Source organism: Phaseolus vulgaris, chromosome 4 (assembly GCF_051622355.1).
Source record: "Phaseolus vulgaris cultivar YP4 chromosome 4, ASM5162235v1, whole genome shotgun sequence".
NCBI lineage: Eukaryota > Viridiplantae > Streptophyta > Magnoliopsida > Fabales > Fabaceae > Phaseolus > Phaseolus vulgaris.
In genome coordinates this window covers 44098034-44104033 of record NC_143501.1, presented here as the reverse complement: position 1 = coordinate 44104033, position 6000 = coordinate 44098034, and the positions used below count along the sequence as shown (strand labels likewise).

The 6000-nt window shown below is 41.2% G+C and overlaps 1 long non-coding RNA gene across 1 annotated transcript; it reads left to right on the top strand.

Annotated features, from left to right (window-relative positions):
* The first annotated feature begins 726 nt into the window (after positions 1-726).
* Positions 727-2743, top strand: LOC137837706 (uncharacterized). The gene is made up of 2 exons (XR_011085505.2): positions 727-1689; positions 1777-2743. It is a non-coding gene; the product is annotated as an uncharacterized LOC137837706 (long non-coding RNA).
* Positions 2744-6000: the final 3257 nt, after the last annotated feature.

The following is a 6000-nucleotide window of genomic DNA, read 5'->3' as shown; positions in this document are numbered from 1 at the left end:
CCTTCAACTCTCTCTTTCTATCTCTCATGTTTACACTCTTCTTTCTATCTCTCCCGTTCTGCTCCCAAAAATGTCGTTTCCTTTTTTCTCTGTATGCGCCTCCTTTATACTTTTCTCCCCTACCCTTTGGGTTTTTCACGTTCTCGTCTAGTCCTTCCCACATTCTTTCTCACGTTGTGCATTTCGTCCTGCTCTCTCTCTCCACGCTTCCCACGAATGTCGACACCCACCCTTTTAGGAGTGACTTCGTGTTGTTTCTAACATGTTTTGTAATTGGATTTTGACCAGTCAGTTCAATGTGACCTACTAGGTCAGCATTCAAATACTAATCCTCTTGTTGACTATTGGGTCAGTAATTTGATTGACTTGATTAGGCTACCCGAAAGGCATACAACCCCCCAACCTCTAGCCGAGCAGAGCTGGGTGAAGAGGCTTGTATAGTTTGTATGGATTATTGTACATGTATTTGCGTGACTTATACTAACAAGGATAACCTTCCCATGTCATCAGAGAATTAAATGCCTCAACACACGTGTCTCGTGGTGATTGGCTCATTTCCACATGCGCTTCTGCTTTCTCAAGAAGAGAAGACCCTTCCGACAAGACAATTGCCTTTCCCAAGACCGTTCGATGGCAAAGAAGGTTTCATACGTGTCGTTCGTGTGATGGTTTGATTTTGTCGTTTTGAATTCTGCTTGAAGAATTCCCTTCAACTCTTTGCACCCCATCGTTAGTCACTCTGCCTTCACTTCATACGCTCTGAACTATAGTTGATGTCTTACTCCGTCGCAATTCTTTATTTAACCACCATATCTTAGGTGCATCTCCGCCGTTGGTTCCTTTTACTTTCACTTGTGTAGTGGTGGATTTTACTATTTAGGCATATCTGTTGCTTTGTCGTGTCTTTAGTTCACTTATACTTTTGAATCGCTATACATGTTCCCTTTTCTTTTTGTTTAGATCATGGATTATTCTACTCTTTCTCCTTAGGAAAAAAAAAAAGATTTGCTCAAGGAAACTTCTATTTAGACTTCCTGTGAAAAAATTAGAAGCCTTCGTGAGTCGTGCGGTTTGAGTAAGGTCAATGAGAACTTAGTTCAGGTTGTTGCCTGTGAGCTCGACGAAGTAGTTTGTAAAGACGAGTCTTTTGACTCTCCGGGTTCGTTTTGTTTTTTCTATGATACCTTATTTACAAAATTGTATCTTCCTTTGCCCTTATTCATCTTTGAGAAGGAAGTTTTGAATGAGTTAAATGTTTGTCCGGCCAAGCTGCTTCCAAACAGTTGGGCCTTTATCCGAGCTTTTGTTATTCTCTGTTCTCACTTCAGAATTTCTCCGACTTTAAACACCTTCTTTTACTTCTTTGTGTTTAAGAGTTACAAGAAACAATTGTGGCATTCCCTTAACAGTTGTGGAGGAAGAGGATTGATTTCCCTTTTCCAATCGTCATATAAGAATTTTAAAGGTCGTTTTGTTAAGGTCCAACCTACACCCAAAAGCCTAACTCTGTTAGACAGGTTCTCGTTATACTGGTCTCGCAAACCTTGCTTTCAAAGTGCTCACCAGCTTAAGCAACTTGACCCAACGGAGCGAGGTGTTTGTGAATTTTTGGAAAACATTCAAATCATTTTCGACACTCGTACATATTGAAGCGGGAATCCCAACTTGAACTGATAAGTTCTTACATTGGTATAATGTCTTCTTTGGACTTTTGTGGAATTTCTATTTTCCTGCCTGCTTGTCTCGTCTTTTAAATGGTTTTGTTCTTTCTTACAGAAAAAATGTGGTCTTATTTCATTAAGGACGAGTTGTCCGAATGGGTGAAGAGAATGCGTGCGTTGAAGGCCACCTTGGTGGCTAACTCGGCCACTCCAAGTGGGGTTCGTATTCAATTTGACCCGAATAACGCACTTTGTCGAGTGCGGGCTTCAAGAGGAAAAGCTCTGAAGGTCCTATTCCTTCTCAGCATTCGAGGTCGGATGGTCTAGGCCCTGAGGTAGAGATTATAGAGACTGGTCAACCAAGCACTGACGACTACACTAAAGGTAAGCGTAGTTTTTGGGATGTGGGTTTCGACATGTCGATTCATAACAAGACTCAATAATTGTTGGAGGAAGACATCCCAAGGCTAAAAGGCTCGAGGGTGTGCTTGCTTTGCAAAGACGCTGAAAGTCTACTCGATCGGGCCACTGCCCTGAGGCGGAGGAAGATGCCTAAGAATAACAAAAGAAGAAGCCGTAGTTGGACGACCTGCAGAAAGAAGTTGACCGATTGTTGGCGGAGACCGTGGAAGTGGATCGGCTTCGTGCCAGTGTCGAACAGCAGACTCGGGATAAGTCCGACCTCGAAGTTCAAGTAGCTGAAGCCAAAAAGGACAAAGAAAATCAATGAGCAAGAAGCTAGCATGGAGCTTCTTAAAGAAGATGTAGCCAACTTGTTCATAGTTGGGTTTGAGGCGGCTTTGGAACAGGTCACCATTGTCCACCCCACTACTGACTGATCCTTATCAACCCTTGTAAAACTGTGGTGGATGGCAAATTGGGCGAAAATGCTTGAACTTTATGTTAAATTTCCTAAGTACATTTGGCTTGTACCTTATTTTGAAAAACACTTTGTCTTTATTGTATGCCTGTTTAAAATATGTTTCGTTTTAACTTAATCCACCGTGTTGCCCTTGTATAATTTGTGGCGTAAAAATTTATGCCAAGGCCTAAAGTATTTAAGAAGCTATGTCGATTTTCAAGTTGGTTGTGAATATGCATACCTGAATCTCCTTTATTCGTAGTGGATTGGGTGCTCTCTTTGACTGGCCATTTGACCTACTTGTAGTAGTGTTGGGCAATCAGTTTGACTTAATCACATCATTCAACTAGTGGTTTTGTGGTTTGTAGGAACGTTGAGCGGATGGCTCAACTTGATCATGAGGGTTCGTCGAGCGGTTGGGCTCTTCTTACTCAGAATGTTGGATAACCATCTCGAACCGATCATGAGGTTTCAGTGAGCGGTTAGGTTCTTTTTACTCGTAGATAATATCGAATAACCATCTCGGACAGATCATGGAGGTTTGGTGAGTGATTTGGCTCTTTTTACTCGTAGAGAACGTTGAATAATAAGCTTGGACTGGTCATGGGGTTTCAGTGAGCGATTGGGCCCTTTTTACTCGTAGAGAACGTCGAATAACTAGTTCAGACCAATCGTGGGGGTTCGATTGGAGGTCCTACCCATATAGTAATACTTAAAGTTTTCCAAGCAATTTTCCAGAAAAGGAGGGCAACCTCATTAAAATCCCCTTTTCGAGGACAAAAAGTATTGTCCACCCATTTATTCCTCAAGAAAAAAAGAAAAAAATTGTCTCACACCCAAACATATTAAGACTGAAAAATAATCACACACAAATCTATTGAACAAGAAAAGAAATAATTTAGTTAAAATAAAACTTAAGGCTTGTCGTGTTCCATGTTCTCGGAATTTGCCCTCCATCCAAAGTCTCTAGCTGATATGCCTCGTTACCAAACACTTCTACTACTCGGTAGGGACCCGTCCATCTTGGTGACAACTTATTCTCCATCTGATAGGGATGAGCCTTCCTGAGGTCTAAGTTACCTGATTTTCATGATCAGATTCTTTGGCCATAAAGTTGAGCACACCGAATGATTTTCCATTACTTCTACTGGTATCATAGCGTTTATTCCGTAAACAAGACTGAAAGGCGTTTCTCGTGTTGCAGATTGACGTGTGGGGGGATAAGACCATATGATTCTCGAGATTTCATTGGGCCATCCTCCCTTAGCCTTTTCGAACCTCCTTTTTAGTTCATGCAACAACTCCTTGTTGGCGGATTCGGCCTGCCTATTGGTTTGGGGATGCTCAAGAAAAGCAAAATTATGTTTGATTCCTAGCTCAACATATAGCTCCTTTAGTTTCTTGCTGGAGAACTAAGTTTCATTGTCATAGATTATCTGTCTAGGGATGCCAAAACGAGACACTACATTTTTTCACACAAAGTTATAGACCTTTAAGGCCAAAATTATTGCTATAGGCTTCGCTTCGATCCATTTTGTGAAGTATTTTGTGGAAACTATCAGATATTTTATCTGCCGAGCTGCCAGGGGAAACGGGCCGAGGATGTCGATGCCCCACGTGATGTGAGTTGATTTTAGAGTTGCCTATTTTATGGTGACACTTAGTTTTTTACTTTTGGGTTTTAGCAATTATGGTGTGAGATCCAAAGAAGATCCCCACTAGAGATGAACTTAACCAAGTGGTTAAATAAGTGTGAAGGTTCACTTCTAGAGGACAAAAGGAAAAACACAATATATGGTGATTATGATGATGTTTGTGGAATTGAAAGAACATAAAAATGAAACAAGAATGAAGAGGATGACCAAATGGGAAAGAGACGAAAAAAAGAACAGAAAAGGATGATAGTTGGCATAATGAAAATGAATTGAAAGATGAAGGATATGAATGCTTATGGAGGGTGGATCACGCCACTTGGAAGGGTGGGAGCTTCCAAGATGAGTGGTGAAGGCCACCACTTGAAGAGCACTACACTCAGAATATAAGACCAATTGAAGAGAGCACTCAAGACTCACTTAACACTTTGGTAGAGTTTCCTTTCTATTTCAAATTTCAATGTGTCATTACATGAGGCAAGACACCCTATTTATAGGAATATGTGCTTCTGTGGGTAAGATGGAAGGAGGGGTAGAAAAGACCGTGAGAGGGGCGGCCTAGGGTTTGACCTATGTCAATGCCACACCTTAGTCCTAGCTTCTAGAAGCTAGGGCTGCATTCCTTCCCTAAAGGACTAGGCACAAGCTAAAATGATAAATGCATTCCCCCTATTATGCTAAAAGGACCCTACTCTACTGAAATTTAAAAATAAGGAAACTAGTTTATGCTTAGCTCCCATGACTTGGGCTCTACTCCTTGTGATCCTCTAAGGAATAATGGGCTCTGAAGCATTGGCTAGTGGTGGGTCCTGACCTAGCCCTGGATCTTGTGTCATGCTCCGGGTCATCGTTCTAGATGGTTGGGCTTGGTTAGTAGGTGCGCTATCTCTGAAGTCCTCATCTAGCTCTCTGGGTGGGAGAGAATTCATCCATGAATTTGCAACACTTGTAGAGAAAGGAGTTAGATCACTAACATTGAAAGAATGACTCCATAAATTTGTGTTAGGTAAATCTAACTCATAAGCATTATCATTGATCCTTTTAATGATATGGAAAGGACCATCACCATGTGGTAGGAGTTTGGATTTCCTTTGAGTAGGGAAGTGATCCTTCCTCAAGTGAAACCAAACCCAGTCCCCGGGTTCAAACATCAATGCCTTGCGCTCGTTATTGATGTGTTGTGCATACTTGCTTACCTTCCTTTCAATTTGGCGCTTGATTTGATGGTGTAAGTTTTTAATAAAAGAAGCTTTTTCAAAACCATCCTTGCACAACACCTCATCAAGTACAAGAATAGGATGTAGGTCAAGGAGTGTAAGGGGATTGAACCCATACACAACCTCAAAAGGGGTGGGAGAGAGTTAACTACTCGGTTATAAGCAAACTCAATATGAGGGAGTAAATTTTCCCACACCCTTGGATTCCTGAAAATAAGGCATCTCAACATTAGGGCCAAAGTTCTATTAACCACATCTATCTGACCATCAATTTGGGGATGACAAGTAGTAGAAAACAAGAGTGTATTACCAAGTTTTACCCATAATGTCTTCCAAAAGTGACTAAAGAACTTAGAGTCTCTATCAGATACTATACTTCTAGGAAGCCCATGCAATCTAACAACTTCCTTAAAAAAGAGATTTGAAATATAACAAGCATCATCTACTTTGTGGCATGGAATAAAATGAGCTATTTTGAAAAAGTGATCCACTACCATAAAGATAAAATCCATACCCTTAGATGTCTTGGGAAGACCTAAAGTCAAAATCCATAGAGATGTACCCAAGGTATGTCCGGGATGGGAAGAGGGGTATATAAACCATGGGGT